Genomic DNA, 17,316 nt, shown 5'->3' with positions numbered 1-17,316 from the left:
TTTGAAATCCACCGTAATCCTGGTTCAACTACAGGCGCATATGAGCATTATGTAAAGGTGGACACAATGGCTTTCAAAAGGGTCATGTGGATTTAGAACGGTGCGGGAGGGTTGGTGTAGCCGCCATGGGTGTAGAGTCCCAGTGGAGAGGCGTACGGATCTCAGAGGCTAGACTTCAAAGCAGATCCAAGCGTCCAACTGGGACCTAATCTGGGATAAGCCACCAATGATCGTGACCTGGGACTGTAGGGTAAAGAGGGTTAGTGGAAGGTGGAGGAGGCAAAGGAGAAAGGAGGGGTGTGTAATCTCTCTGTCGGTGGCTCCCGCTAGTTGACTCAGTTCCTATGGTGCACCTGTGTCTAGAGAGGAGCTCTGAACTTTGCTGCTGGTTATCTGTCTGTTCGTGGCAGCCGGCTCTGACACTGATAGGCTGTGAGTGGGGAGGCTGTCTCAGTCTGGATCCCGCCGGCTAGATGGGATGCTTACGCTTGCAGAGTATTAGTGCGACTGATCTGGTTTTGGCAGACAACTGCAACACTATTTTAAGCTACGCATTAGGCAACACGTTTATAAAGGGTTTATAAACAGTGCATGGGTAGTTTATAGGCATTTCATTACTGATTTAGTCATTGGTAATGAACAGTTGTGTGTGTAAATATATCACATTATAAACACATGAATGAAGATCACAATTGAGTGAAACTAGCTACTTTAACAACTTGCCGATGAACCCTTTATGAAGTTCAGTCTGCACAAATATTTTTCTTATCAACTCATTGCCTCAATTGCTAAGTATGAAAACAAATTCCATGCTCCAATCTGTGTCTTATCGGCCTTGTTAGATGTTGTCATATCATCCTTGACTATTCAAAGCTGCATGCAAAAACCCTCTGATCAAAGAAATGTAGCTAGCATATGTAGCTAGCATGCTCTCAACATAATGTCTGTGACAAGGGCAGTATTCATGTTGCACTGCGAGTTGTTAACCTTTTTTATAGTGTGTTGGCAAAATATGTGCTGCATCCTCAACGCACATTTCCTCTTAATCTAGCAATAAGAACAAACCAAGACGTCCTCAATTGCATCTTTTGTTGAATTTCAAGTCAAGTGAATATCAACAACAAAAGTCCTTATGAGAACTATCTTCGCTCATACATTGATGCACATGTGAACCGTATTCGTCTAGCAGCTTCTCGAGTCCTGGAAAGTGCGGTTTGGACAGAGTGCAGTTTGGAAAGTTCTAGAGTCAGTTCCTGGGACCAGCTGGACCAGTGAATCTTCCCGGCTCTGACGCTCACCAGTCCTGGGGTGACAGATTCCACACAGGCCTGCTAAGTCTCCTTAGCAACAGACAATACCAGGGCTCATTCAACTTCCACACACACCTCATGGACCTCTTATAGCATGCTAACAACCACTCCAGCAAGCCTTTCATTCCATTGAATTTCGGAAATGATGTCAAAAGCAATATAGCATTATCTTTCTGATACCGGTACATATCAATACAGGAGCGGTGAGGTATCATTTTTTTCAATTGTCCATTTCTTTATGGTTTTGCTAATGTTTTTTTCAGCTGCAACACAAATCATATGATTTAATAGTGACGTGCAAGAAGGGATGCTTTCAGCTGGAGCTCCTGATGGGCAGACCACAGGCTGTGAGGAATGCAACAACACCTCCTCCACACTGACTCTTAACACAGGGGCTCCCCAGGGGTGTGTAGTCAGCCCTATGCTGTACTCCCACAACTGCGTGGCTTTGCATGACACCAATTCCATCATGTTTGCTGGTGTGGTTCAACAATAACAAGTCATACTATAGGGAGGAGGTACAGTGAACTGGCATTGTGAACCCGGGTCTCCTACGGCAGCAACCAACTTCTTAGACCATGAGACCAAGAGGAAATTCCCTCTTGGGCCGAGGGCAGAAACAGGCGTGGCTACCTCATCACATGACTATGACCAACTTATGTTCCGATACACCAGGACATCAACCTCTCCCTTAACGTCAGCAAAACAAAGGAGTTGATTGTTGACTTCAGTAAGCAAAGGAAGGAACATGCCCCAATCCACATCAACGAGACTGCAGTAGCGAGTGTCAGCAGTTTTAAGTTCCTTGGCAGCCACATCACGAGGACTTGACATGGACCAAAAACATCACCACTCTTGTCAACAGCATCTATATTTCCTAAGGCAACTGAATAAATTAGGCATGCAATGCCGGGTCCTCTCCAAATACTACCACAGCCTGGCACGGGAATTACCCCATCCACGACTCCCCAGGGTCTTCCAGGACATCTACTCGAAACGGTGCCTGAGGAAGACCCGCAGCATCATCAAGGAGACCACACACCCCATCTACGAGCTGTTCACTCCCTTATCGTTGGGCAGACGGTATCGGAGCATGAGGTCTGATACCAACAGGCTCAGAAACAGTTTCTATCTACAAGCCATCAGACTGCTGAACACTTGAACTGGACTGAGACCTGCTCTGATTCTCCACACCTTATCACACATGCACTCACTCACGCACACACACACCCACATATACACTGAACAACAATATAAATGCAACATGTAAAGTGTTGGTCCCATGTTTCATGAGCTGAAATAAAAAAATCCCAGAAATGTTCTATACACACAAAAAGCTTATTTATCTTAAATGTTGTGCAGAAATGTGTTTACATCCCTGTTAGTGAGCATTTCTCCTTTGCCAAGATAATCCATCCACCTGATAGGTGTGGCATATCAAGAAACTGATTAAACAGCATGATAATTACACAGGTGCACCTTGTGCTGGGGACAATAAAATGTCACTCTAAAATGTGCAGTTTTGTCACACAACACAATGCCACAGATGTCTCAAGTTTTGAGGGAGCGTGCAATTGGTATGCTGACTGCAGGAATGTCCACCAGAGCTGTTGCCAGAGAATTGAATGTTAATTTCTCTACCATAAGCCGCCTCCAATGTTGTTTTAGAGAATTTGGCAGTACCCCCAACCGGCCTCACAACTGCAGACCAAGTGTATGGAGTGATGTGGGCGAGCAGGTTGCTGATCTCAACGTTGTGAACAGAGTGCCACATGGTGGGTTTATGGTATGGGCAGGCATAAGCTATTGACAACGAACACAATTGCATTTTATTGACGGCAATTTGAATGCACAGATATACTGTGACGAGATCCTGAGGCTCATTGTCATGCCATTCATCTGCCGCCATCACCTCATGTTTCAGCATGATAATGCACTGGCCCCATGTCACAAGGATCTGTACACAATTCCTGGAAAATGTACCAGTTCTTCCATGGCCTGCATACTCACCAGAAACGTCACCCATTGAGTATGTTTGGGATGCTCTGGATCGACATGTACAATGTGTAAGCGTGTTCCAGTTCCCGCCAATATCCAGCAACTTCACACAGCCATTGAGGAGGAGTGGGACAACATTCCACAGACCACAATCAACAGCCTGATCAACTCTATGCGAAGGAGATGTATAGCGCTGCATGAGGCAAGTGGTGGTAAAACCAGATACTGACAAATTTTCTGATCCACGCCCCTTCCTTTTTTATAAAGGTATCTGTGACCAACAGATGCATATCTGTATTCCCATTCATGTGAAATCCAGAGATTAGAGTCTAATTAATTTATTTAAATTGACTGATTTCCTTATAAAGGGGGATACCTAGTCAGTTGTACAACTGAATGCATTCAACTGAAATGTGTCTTCGGCATTTAACCCAACCCCTCTGAATCAGAGAGGTGCGGGGGGCTGCCATAATGGACATCCACGTCTTATATGAACTGTAACTCAATAGAATCTTTGAAATTGTTGCATGTGTTTATATTTTTGGTCAGTATACATTCATACATTACAACTGCTGCTACCAGATTATAATTATGATTCCTAAATACTGCACAATTTAAACAACTGCCCCCCAATCCCCCCTTCCATAAAACATGTGTAAATATTGGACTGTGCTTCCTGTAAATTGTGCTTCCTGTATTATACTTATACTGTATTATACTTACTCTACTGAGCAATTTACTTTGTGTTCGTATTTGTATATTTTATTATTTCTTATTGTTGTTGCATTGTCGAGAAGGAACCTACAAGTAAACATTTAGTTGGACGGTGTATACTATGTGTAACCCGTACATACAACTAATAAATCTTGATGATGTTCTGCATTTGGTGTGTTCAACTCTAAATAAACACTCTTGTTTTTCCTCTGTGGGTGGGACTCTTTTTTTCACAGTCAGCTGAACAAAAACAGTGTGTATGTGTGCAGTGTGTGCCAGCCAGGCCAAATAGCTATTGGTCACGACACACAGTAAAACAGACAGACTGTCAGATAGGGATAAGTTGTATTAGGACCAGAAGTAGGTACCTGATGAGTTGGTATCAGGCTTGTAATGTAGGCAGTTCCCACGATCAGTCCACCATTACCCGAGGTTCTTTGGCAGGATATCACTCCCTTCCCACTGGGCACAGACGTCAATTCAACGTCATTTCATTGACATGACGTTGAAACAACGTTGATTCAGCCAGTGTGTGCCCAGTGGTTTCTGTCTCCCTCTCTTTCCTTTGCCTGTTGTTTTCCCTAGACAGATATTTAGAAAGGATGTCTGACATCCTAGAAACAGGGACAACTGAACCGACAGGTAGATGGCATCACCTGCTGGCAGTTGGTTGCTCTGATCCCAGCTTACGTCTAAAGCCTTTCCCTTCAAATTAGCAATCGACCCCAAGTCCCTGTTACAGGGCCAGCTGATTCCTGTTGAATGTGTCATAACATGAGCGCTGCCTCACATGTTTTATAGTCCCATGAAAGCCCAATGTTATCCCGCTCCCTGCTGAGAGATGCACAAAACAAAGGCTTACAACAAAGTCCCCCCCTCCAAACCTTTCCGCCATTGTACCCTACAGTACTTCCTCATTAAGTTCAGGTGGCCCCTCATACTGATAACATGCAGCATGAAAGCAGTCTAAGTCATTTTTAATATATGTTTGTTTATTTATTATTATATGTAAACATGCCAATTATATTGGCAAAAAAACATTGACTCGCATTACACTTCACACATTCACTAAATGAAAATAGCTTAGATACAAAGGAGAGAGAATGATGGAAGGAAGGTATGAGTGGTTGATGTGTCCTGGGAGTTGGTCAGTAAGGGCGTGGCAAATCAGTCAGAAGCAACGGGGCGAGGGGGAGGTTTCCTTCACCCCTCCAATTTTAGTCTTTCACTGATCCCAGTTGAGCTGGAAGGCCCTCCGCCTGTCTCCACCGTGCATTGCGTAGCCTGAACCATTTCTGGAACAAACAAAAAGAGCCCAAGATAGGTGTCAGAGACAGGTGACGTCACACCACGGCATTGTTGCTATTGTTCCACCAGGTATTAGTTCCAAATAGCATTATTATTGGAGCGTTAGTCACAGAAGAAGAGAAGTAATGGTAGGTTATACACTGAACAAACTCATAATGACATTAAGATTCCTAAGCAATTTCCCCTAGGTGTTTTCCGTTATGCAGGGCAGGTTGGCATTTATTGAGATTACTCATGTACAGGAGGCATATCTGCAGGGTAGTCACTAGCTGGCACAGCCAGAAAGTCATACAATCTGATTTTAAATCCAACCCCAACCTTAAATGTAGACTCAGCAATATGATGTAGACGCACGAAGTAAACAGCATAGTGGGTCAATTTCCGCAACAACTAGGAGAGTTGAAGAGCGAAGGTCCTGCTGCTGCCACGTTGTAACAGCGTGGATACAACCCGTGCCATGTGTGCGAGCATAGTCTTGCATCTCACAATAGCTGTGGTGCTGCTCGAGGCAACGCCATTTCTACCTTTCAGTAGACATTAAAACACACGTTTTTTTTTCAGCTTTCAATTTTGTTATTTTGTTTATTTTCTAAAACATTTAATGTCTGGATTTGACTGTTTTGCCTTGTCTCACACCCAGACCTTATTATGCTATGTATTACACACATTTTGAATCATTTACAAATATTTAATGCATCTGTTGAGATAAAGAGTCAAATAAATGTAAACAATATCAATAGTTGATGTGCATAAATCATTTGTTGCTTTTTTTACACAAAATAGTCGTCTCACAGTATTTGGTATTTTGTTATTTTATTAGGATCCCCATTAGCTGAAGCAAAAGCAGCAGCTACTCTTCCTGGGGTCCACACAAAACATGAAACATAATACATTGATACATATCAATGCATGCACACAAACTATCTAGGTCAAATAGGGGAGAGGCATTGTGCCACGAGATGTTGCTTTATCTGTTTTTTTTTAAACAAAGGTTTGCTGTTTATTTGAGCAATGTGAGATGGAAGGAAGTTCCATGCAAAAGGGCTCTATATACAGTTGAAGTCGGAAGTTTACATACACTTAGGTTGGAGTCATTAAAACTCGTTTTTCAACCACTCCACAAATGTCTTGTTAACAAGCTATAGTTTTGGCAAGTCGGTTAGGACATCTACTTTGTGCATGACACAAGTAATTTTTCCAACAATTGTTTACAGACAGATTATTTCACTTAGAATTCACAGTATCACAATTCCAGTGGGTCAGAAGATTACATACACTAAGTTGACTGCCTTTAAACTGCTTGAAAAATTCCATAAAATGATGTCATGGCTAATTGACATCATTTGAGTCAATTGGAGGTGTACCTGTGGATGTATTTCAAGGCCTACCTTCAAACTCACTGCCTCTTTGCTTGACATCATGGGAATATCAAAAGAAATCAGCCAAGACCTCAACAAAATAATTGTAGACCTCCACAAGTCTGGTTCATCCTTGGAAGCAATTTCCAAACGCCTGAAGGTACCACGTTCATCTGTACAAACAATAATACGCAAGTATAAACACAATGGGACCACGCAGCCGTCATACCACTCAGGAAGGAGACATGTTCTGTGTCCTAGAGATGAACGTACGAAAAGTGCAAATCAATCCCAGAACAACAGCAAAGGACCTTGTGAAGATGCTGGAGGAAACAGGTACAAAAGTATCTATATCCACAGTAAAACAGGGAAGGAAGAAGCCATTGCTCCAAAATCGCCATGAAAAAGCCAGACTACGGGGTGACAAAGAACGTACTTTTGGAGAAATGTCCTCTGGTCTAATGAAACAAAAATAAAACTGTTTGGCCATACTAACCATCGTTATGTTTGGATGTTAAAGGGGACGCTTGCAAGCCGAAGAACACCATCCTAACCGTGAAGCACGGAGGTGGCAGCATCATGTTGTGCGGGTGCTTTGCTGCAGGAGGGACTGGTGCACTTCACAAAATAGATGGCATCATGAGGCTGGAAAATGATGTGGTTATATTGAAGCAACATCTCAAGATATCAGTCAGGAAGATAAAGCTTGGTCGCAAATGGGTCTTCCAAATGGACAGTGACCCCAAGCATACTTCCAAAGTTGTGGCAAAATGGCTTAAGGACAACAAAGTCAAGGTATTGGAGTGGCCATCACAAAGCCCTGACCTCAATCCGATATTTGTGGGCAGAACTGAAAAAGCTTGTGCGAGCAAGGAGGCCTACAAACCTGACTCAATTACACCAGCTCTGTCAGAAGAAATGGGCCAAAATTCACTCAATTTTTTATGGGAAGCTTGTGGAAGGCTACCCGAAACGTTTGATCAAGTTAAACAATTTAAAATCAATGCTAACAAATACTAATTGAGTGTATGTAAACATTCCCACTGGGAATGTGATGAAAGAAATAAAAGCTGAAATCAATCATTCTCTCTACTATTATTCTGACATTTCAAATTCTTAAAATAAAGTGGTTATCCTAACTGACCTAAGACAGGGAATTTTTACTAGGATTAAATGTCAGAAAAGTGAAAAACCGAGTTTAAATGTATTTGGCTAAAGTGTATGTAAACGTCCGACTTCAACTGTACGTCTATCATTTTAAATGGAGAATATATAGCTAACTCATCGATATGCAAATGATGTGTGTGTTTAGCTATTCTCTGCTTCATATGTACATTGACAAGGGGCACATTAATTGCACATGCCCATTAGGCCAGTTATGCCATCATACTGAAGGCCTATGGCTGCATTGGTGATGCATGCCACTATGATAAGCTGCAAAATGGGTTCACATGGCCTTATATCCTGAGACAAATTAGAGACAGATTCCTTTCACACCTTTTTATTTCAGAATTGTGATCTGTGATGAATGAACATCGACCCTTGTTTATCTTGTATAATGTTTTTAACACTTCACTTCAATGAATCAACATTGAAAAAAATATATATATATATATTTATTATAAATAATCTAACTTGTTTGTAAATGTTAGACATTTTAGTAAGTAGGCAATTATTACTAAAGCATAATTTCGGGTGAATAAACATACCAGAAGTGGCCAACCTTGCTCCACTCCCTACTCTACTGGATGAGTAGACTTCTATTCCAGCCCAGCAAAAATACTCATTATTGTCAACTTATTAGGTTTTATAAGCCTGAACACCCAGCACACCTTCAGGAGAAGGATTGGCCTGCTCCAGTTGTAATGAGTTTGTAGCCTACATTGTGTGTGACTTTTAACTGTATTGTTGGATACAACATTTGCTAACATAAGTACACATACAACCCGTGGCATACAAGGAAGGATGTGCCAGCAGTCTCTCTTGGGACATTCACTGGGTCCTCTTCATCTGCAGACAGGCATTCGCAGCTCCCCAGACATCACAAAGAAACAGGCATAATTTTATTAATTAGATAGCTATTATCTCTCGGCCTGTCTTGATAGTTTTCCTCTTTAGGGGAAATATTTTCATAATGTCATCCGACAACCTGTCCTTTCTAACTAGTACACCTACTCCCTTTTCTGACAGCTGGAGTAGGAAATCCTTTCACCCTCTTCAATTGCTGTTAGCTCCATGTTTTTTGGTTGTGTTGCCCGGAACTAATGACAGGTGGAACTATGTTTCACGAATGGAAGATTTTCAAGCAAACATTTGCTCCTCACCTGATTGGTTAATGGCTGTGTGCAAGTTGCATAAAGTAGACCAGAGCTAAACTTTTTCTATCTCTCCACTAGCAGGGTTCGCTCCGCACATCTTCCCACAATCCCCTGTGCATTGCTCCGCATGCTCCTGTTGAAAATGAATGGGGGCAAATTCGGAAGTGGTGGAAACCCGTCAGGTGTGCCGCGGAACTTTTCCTAATCTTGATCATTTTTTGGGACACTAGTTTATAAACGTGACCTGTGGAGTGCACATAGCATTTTGACTTGGGAGCACTTGTGCCGGTCAGATAATACATTAAATGGCACATGGTTACATCCAGGGGCGCAACTTTTGTTTTAACAGTGGGGGGGGGGTCCTAATTATTATTTTTGATATATATATAATATATAATATTATTATTATTATTATTATTATTTGTTTTTTTGAGACGTAAAAACACTACAAACAGCCTACCCAACCGCTCTACATGATCCTAAAGCACACCGTAACAGATTCTGTATCACATTCCAATAATAAAACTGGGGAGGACAAAAATGCAATTTCAGAATGTGGGCGCATGTCCGTCCCGTCTCGATCCCTAGTAAAAGTTGCATCCATGGTTACATCTGTATCTTTGTTTGAAGTCCAGTGCACTCAGGCTGTTGATACATTTGTATCATTTGATGGGCGCATCATGACCAAAATCATTTGTAGCATTTTATTTGGTCTGTGAAAACTATTAGCACAGGCAAGTCTGATTAGGTTTAGCCAGATACTTGTATTTATTAATATATTGTTTTGGGCTTAGCTATACCACAACCTCTGCTGAAGAAACAAACGGAGCATGGCTTTGTGTCCGTGTTTACACCTTTACAATGCAGAAAACCGCTGGACTATAGCCCAAACCGTTCAAAACTAAATAACTATTTTGGAACTACTTTCTGCCACAGATTCGCAGGATGCTCGTAAAAGGGTACCTACAAATTAGCCATCATGAGTAAGGAAAATATTTCAAATTAACCCTATTTAATCTATTTAAAAAAAAAACGTTTGTTACAGAAAATAGATGATTTGCAGTATGGATCAGATGAGATAGAGGTCATTATACCACTTAATAAATGAACAGGGACATTCTAGGTGTGCTGCAGAATAGTATGTCCCATCAAGATGTGCCACGGTTCAACAAAGGTTGGGACGGGAACCACTGGTATAAAACACTTTGTAAAGAGGTAGAAACATGTTGTAAATGCTCTTTATGCTAGTGAGGGAGTGGTAACAGGGTGTGCCCTTCCCTTAAGGTACTGTAATGACTATTAAACAGCCAGCGCCATGTTCCAATTCATGTTCCAACAGTAGGTGGTTAAAAACATCCGCTGTAAATGAAGTCAGAGGGCCAAGTACTCACTTCACCCAGAACCACATTTGTCCAGTCAAGTTGGCTGGGCATCTCCCATCTTTGTGCACTCACGATGGAAACATGCAGTCACAACAGCAGTGGGGTGAGCATGCCAAAACGGTTTGCAGAGGAGAGAGGGAGAACCTTTTGAGAAACATGTGTCATACTGGCTGCCATGACCTGTACTTGATAATCCTTCATTTGTTAATGCAAATAATATGTGGGACAAAATCTGCTCACAGTACCTACTCACAATTTCCCTATAAAATGAACCCAGCTCACATATCTTCCTCCAAAACAACACCAAAGGTGTATGCTGCCCTACTAAGCAAAAAGGCAGTAACTGCTCATTTGGTTGAAAATTTGTTATGACATTTTTGCTACATTAAATACATACTTAATCATGTGGACAAGTATCCTGCCTCTATTGTATTGTGTTCTGGAGAACATGTGGGTTATGCTAGCAGTAATTGCATAAAGTTACTGTGAAACCAAGGTAAATAAAAGCCTTTTTGTCAGTTCCACGCTATGAGCAGTTACTGCCTTTTTGCTTGGTAGGGCAGTATTGTGAATCCTGAAACGGAACATATTGTTTCTCCATCAACCACAGTAGGCTATGTAAAAAGGACAATAAACAACACTGTGCATTACAACAAGGATATAAAACAGCTTAAATACTGAATTAGAATAACTATCCTCTACATAAGAGGAATTCTATTAGATAGAGATGTCTGTATAACTTCAAACAAAGGATAGGCCCCACCATGACACTTTATATCCGTTTCTGTCATGCTGTAGAATTACTCAATGGCTTGGTTATTACATGATCAAGAGTAAGGTCAAACAACAAATATTGACTTAATACAATTTATGTTTTGACTGAATCCAAAGCTGATCCAACTGGCAACATTGTTATGTAATCCAATATTATTAGGACCACTGGTGTACGTATTTATTATTAGAATGTTTGGAATTCCTGTGATGATGGGTAAATGCTCTATTTAAAAATGTCATCATCGTGTTATTTCGGGGACAGTGGCACTGGCATACGAGCCGAATGAGGCGCGCAAAGAGGCGTGGACGCGCGCAGAGTCAGCGCTGTCCGTATCACGCTATTCTCTGTTTACATTGTTCCCACTGAATACAAAAATAAAGGCTAGATATTTCGGTAGCATAATAGAGGTCGATAATATCTCATCAAAACAATGATCATTCTGCTGACCACTGTCATCTGCGGCCCATTACGCCTATTCAGTGAAATACCAATTGTCTCTGGAAAATTGGCTTGCTACATAGCAGCCTATTTGTTCAATGGTGCGCGGAAAAAAAAGAAAAAACTCATTGGAAAGCACACTGCAACAACATTATAGCCTATAGGTTCCCAAATATGTGTAACTCTCTGAATTGCTTTTTCCGTTCAAGATAAATAAGGTAGCCATTTGATTGTCGACATTGTTGTTGATTTTCAATTTGCAATATTAACTGAATTTAGAGTATTGGCAATTGTGTGTGGTGTCAATCATTATAGAGCGTTTCCAGCCTATCCATCCTCAGCAAAGTTTCTTTCCTCGCAACATTGTATCCTCCATAGAAAAAGTATATGTTCCTAGAGAGCGTAACCTTATCATTAGGCCTAAAACAACATCGAGAACATAATTGAACAGTGAACACTCACCGCTGTCTCTTCCTCGGTTAGTCCGCTTTCAGCTGCGATTAACATGAGTGTCGACTCATCCGGATGCTTGCTGACTTTGTTGAAATTCTCCTCCAGAATTTTGATCTGATCCTCCCCTAACTGCATACTTTCTATCCCATTTGAAGCCATGTTCCCTCCAAAAAGAGCTCTCAGCCACAGAAGTCGTTTTATAACGTAGCCTAGGCACTAAATTAGAACACTCCGTGTTTGAAGTTCCAATGCAAATGACGTCCGTTTGCCAGTAAATACCAGTGGCAACTAGGAAATGCTGGAGATAAGAACAAACAGAAATCGTTTTACAAGTACAGCCCCTGCGAAACTAACAACCTAAAAGCATGTCACACTGACTGAGAATGTGGACCGTGTAAACGCTACTACTGTCAACAGTGGTTATCCCAGAGCAAGTTTCACCGAACACTCACTCCCCTTTTATGTGCAATTTAATTGAAGTTTGAAGCAACAAAATATGAGCACGTTTTAAAGTGACATACACATTAATATATGAATACAGTAGTTCTACTATAAAAGTTTAAATATTTCCATAACATACCTATAGTGCTTCAGCTTCTTCCACTCAACTGCTGACAATTCTGGTCTCTTCACAGTATGTAACATATGCCTGGTGACGTCAGGAATGCACGAGGCCGTGTGCTCCAGCCCCTGCCCCAGCTGTACCTGCAACCTGCCAGATCAGGTTATTCTATTTCAACCAAATAGTATCGTTCCATGAATTTCGCTACATGCTTTGAAATAATGTGTAAAATAATCGTAGCGTTTTGGAGTTTTCCCCCTCAACTTATTTCTACAACTGTAATAAACATGTAATTACTTGTCATTTACTTACTTGGAACATGTAATGGAATCGATCATTCATTGCCATTCAGGGAGGTATTAGCCTAGAGTCTTAGGACGCCATAAACCAAGAGGAAATTGTAACAAACCATTAAAGGTGCACTATGCAGAAATGTCTCTGCCATTTCCTGGTTGCTAAAATTCTAATCGTTCACCAAATTTCAGTTTATGTGACAAAACAAGCAAGTATGGTGTAGAGAACCATTGCACCATCTAAACCTCTGTAGAATATCGTCACCATAGCCAAACATATTGTATTTTCAGCTGTTTGAAGCCGATGTACAAAACCAAGAGTAAAAGAGCAAAACCTAAATTTAAGAAGGGAAACATCTAAATAGTGCATATAGAACAGATATAACACTACTTAGACTTGCGTTCAATGATAATGACAGATCTATAACTCACATTTCTATGTGAATTTGGTTGGGTCCCCCAAAAGGTTGACACTGGAGGATTTATTTATTTATTCTTTCCCATGTTTCCCTTAGTAGTGGTGACTTGGCTATACTTGCTATTACAATGGAAATGACCTTATGGTGTTGATCTTCTCTGGGATAAACAGCAAATACTTGCACACAAAAGTTCACCAGTTTCAACAGAAGGTTCCTTTTCATGCTATTCTTAGGCTCAGATTTGGGCCACAATTATAAGTTACTCTCACTGAACAGCTGGATAAGATGGTCAAAACCCCAGCCTTGCTTCTGTTGCCCATGACTTTAGTGTCTGCAATACTCTGCACCTGTTAAACCTTATTCTATAGTGTAAGTAAAATGCATAAAAAAGTTATTACTGATAAACCTATGAGCAGCATTTTTGATTGGTTAACAGACATATTTTATTACTGATAAATGTTATAAAGACATCAACCTGTCAATTTATGATCATTATAGCACAAGTAATACAAAATAGAGTTGAATGTGATTTGTATTACATAAAAGCCTGTTTGACAGGTTGTACAAACCACAATCCCTGATCAAATTTGTAGTAACCTTATCGGTCAATCCAAAGTTCAGCTAATAGCAACTGATAACAGATGCATCTCTTTCCAGGTGTCTAAAACATTGTGCACTGATTATGAATATACGTTTTGTTTATTAACAATATGAACAATTCAAATAGAAATAACCACTATGGCTTTTGAAAGGCAACCATATTAAATGCATCATTGTTGAATTCAGGAACACCAATGTACCCAGCCGAACAAACAGTATGTCCACTTCAGCCTTGCCTCATATAGGCAGGCGGCAGGCCTACTGTAGATATGCAAAGATGTGGTGAGTGCTTTTCAGTTCAAAATGAACGTGAGGCCTGCCTAAATGTATCTTTGGTCAGGACCCCACCCAGCCAGAAGAATGAGTTGTGTGCATGTCCTTTCCTGACCTATGGGACAATGCCCTCTGTTTTCTCAAGTCCAATTACATTCAACTATTGAATGATATTGTATCATAGCGACAATTATTCACTGAGACCAAATGAATCAAATCAAAGGAATAACATTGTATTGATCCTCCGGTTGTGCTTAGTACACATACAGAGAGAGGCTGAGTGACATCACCACTCATTACCGTCTTTTACATGTGTAATTACTCGTTCGTCGCCAGAACTTACCGTGTGATTTTTCTTGCAATATAGAGCCATAATCATCATGCTTAATTCTATGTAAAATAAAAGATATGTCTATTTGTCTGCATATCTAAGCATACCTCTGATCTCTCTATCCTCCTGACTGGTAGTTATTTTTTAAATTAAACAAGTATGCATCTCTACTAAAATCTTGGTAAAACATTGAAAGGAATGTGTCTTATTCCGCACATTGAGTTTTATGAGGTTGGCTTTAGCTAGCCCAGATAGGTTCCCAATCTCCCAACATCATAACCAGCTACCAATAAGTCATTTCAGGCTATCAATCAAGTTAGAGTACCTAGCTTGTCTAATTGCCTTAGTTGGCATGCCGCGACAAGGTTGGTAGACTTTAGAAATGCAAGCAATTGATGGCCTGAAATGGCTTCTTGGTAGCTGGTTATGAGGTTGGGAGATTGGGAGCCTAAATGGTCTAGCTAAATCCAACTTCATAAAATTGCTAAGTGGCTAGTAGTATTACAGAGAAACAAAAACAGATTTCCAGTACAAATCTGATGGGGCACATGCCCCTGTGCCCCCTATAGACATGACAGCTATAGGAATTTAGGACCTACACTGAGTGGACAAAACATGACGAACATCTGCTCTTTCCATGAGATATAGTGACCAGGTGAATCCAGGTAAAAGCTATGATCCCTTATTGATGTCACCTGTTAAATCCACTTCAATAAGTTTAGATGAAGGGGGAGGTGACAGGTTAAAGAAGGATTTTTAAGCCTAGGGACAATTGAGACATGGATTGCGTATGTGTGCCATTCAAAGGGTGAATGGGCAAGACAAAATATTTAAGTGCCTTTGAACAGGGTATGGTAGTAGGTACCAGGCGCACCGGTTTGTGTCTAGAACTGCAATGTTGCTGGGTTTTTCATGCTCAACAGTTTCCCTTGTGTATCAAGAATGGTCCCAACACCCAAAGGACATCCAGCCAACTTGATACAACTGTGGGAAGCATTGATGTCAACATGGGCCAGCATCCCTGTGGAACACTTTGGACACCTTGTAGAGCCCTGATGAATTGAGGATATTCTGAGGAAAAAAAGGCAGAGTAAACCTCAATATTAGGAAGGTGTTCTTAATGTTTTGTACACTCACTGTATGCGGCTCTGTTCACGTCAGGGGAAATAAGCAGTGAAAGTGTATGTCATATTTTAAATGTATGTAGTTCTGTCCTGTTCTTGTCTATTAATGTTCTGTATTATGTAATGTTTTGTGTCGACCCCAGGAAGATTAGTTGCTGCTTTAGCAGCAACTAATGAAATACAAAAATACTTTTACTGGGACCAGAGTCATATATTTATGGCTCGGAATGAGACTATTGCTACATGTAGGTCAGAGGTAAGGTGTTGTGTTGACACATCATCATTATATATTGGGTGGCAAATTCCTAAGATAATCACCCATCACTGGGACCATGGAATTATGACAGACAGGAGAATGCTTTAGTATATACACTACATGACCAAAAGAATTTGGACACTTGCTCGTCGAAAATCAAATTCCAAAATCATAGGCATTAATATGGAGTTGGTCCCCCCTTCGCTGCTATAACAGCTTCCACTCTTCTGGGAAGGCTATCCACTAGATGTTGGAACATTGCTGCAGGGACTCCATTCAGGCACAAGAGCATTAGTGAGTTCGGGCACTGATGTTGGGCATTTAGACCTGGCTCGCAGTCAGTGTTCCAATTCATCCCAAAGGTGTTTGATGAGGTTGAGGTCAGGGCTCTGTGCAGGCCAGTCAAGTTCTTCCACATCAATCTTGACAAACCATTCCTGTGTGGACCTCGCTTTGTGCAGGGGGCATTGTCATACATAAATAGGAAAGGGCCTTCCCCCAAACTGTTGCCACAAAGTTGTTAGCACAGAATCGTCTAGAATGTCATTATATGCTGTAGCGTCAAGATTTCCATTCACTGGAACTAAGGGACCTAGCCCAAACCATGAAAAACGTCGCCAGACCATTATTCCTCCTCCACCAAAAATTAAGGTTGTCACTATACATTGGGGCAAGTAGTGTCCTCCTGGCACCCGCCAAACCCAGATTTGTTCGTCGGACTGCCAGATGCCAGAGAACGCATTTCCACTGCGATCCAACTGCATTTCCACTCCTCCAGAGTCCAATGGCGTTGAGCTTTACACCACTCGAGCCAACGCTTGGCATTGCCCATGGTGATCTTAGGCTTGTGTGCAGCTGCTTGGCCATGGAAACCCATGTCATGAAGCTCCCGACAAACAGTTATTGTGCTGATGTTGCTTCCAGAGGCAGTTTGGAACTCGGGAGTGAGTGGTGCATCCGAGGAGGTTCTGTTCTGTGAGCTTGTGTGGCCTACCACTTTGCAGGTGAGACGTTGTTGCTCCTAGACGTTTCCACATCACAATAACAGCAGCTACAGTTGACCAGGGCAGCTCTAGCAGGGCAGTAATTTTACAAACTGACTTGTTGGAAAGGTGGCACTGAGCTCTTCCGTGAGGCCATTCCACTGCCAATGTTTGTCTATGGAGAGTGTATGCCTGTGTGCACAATTTTATACACCTGTAAGGAAAGGGTGTGGCTGAAATAGCCGAATCCACAAATTTGAAGGGGTGTCCACATACTTTGTATATATAGAGGATATGGGTATTTACTAGTGAATGAATGAGAGGGTGATGTCACAAAACACAACTAAGTCACCATGTTTGGAACACGCTATACGGTTTGACTCTGACATGATGTACGCAATATGCTGTGGTTAGAAAAACA

At 41.4% G+C, this 17,316-nt stretch overlaps 1 long non-coding RNA gene across 1 annotated transcript; it reads right to left on the bottom strand.

Annotated features, from left to right (window-relative positions):
- Positions 1–4,996: 4,996 nt before the first annotated feature.
- Positions 4,997–12,453, bottom strand: LOC139366327 (uncharacterized). The gene is made up of 2 exons (XR_011626743.1): positions 12,064–12,453; positions 4,997–5,317 (listed from the first exon to the last, which is right to left on the bottom strand). It is a non-coding gene; the product is annotated as an uncharacterized lncRNA (long non-coding RNA).
- Between the last annotated feature and the right edge of the window lie 4,863 nt (positions 12,454–17,316).

Source organism: Oncorhynchus clarkii, chromosome 14 (assembly GCF_045791955.1).
Source record: "Oncorhynchus clarkii lewisi isolate Uvic-CL-2024 chromosome 14, UVic_Ocla_1.0, whole genome shotgun sequence".
NCBI lineage: Eukaryota > Metazoa > Chordata > Actinopteri > Salmoniformes > Salmonidae > Oncorhynchus > Oncorhynchus clarkii.
This window is presented reverse-complemented; position numbering and strand designations above follow the sequence as displayed.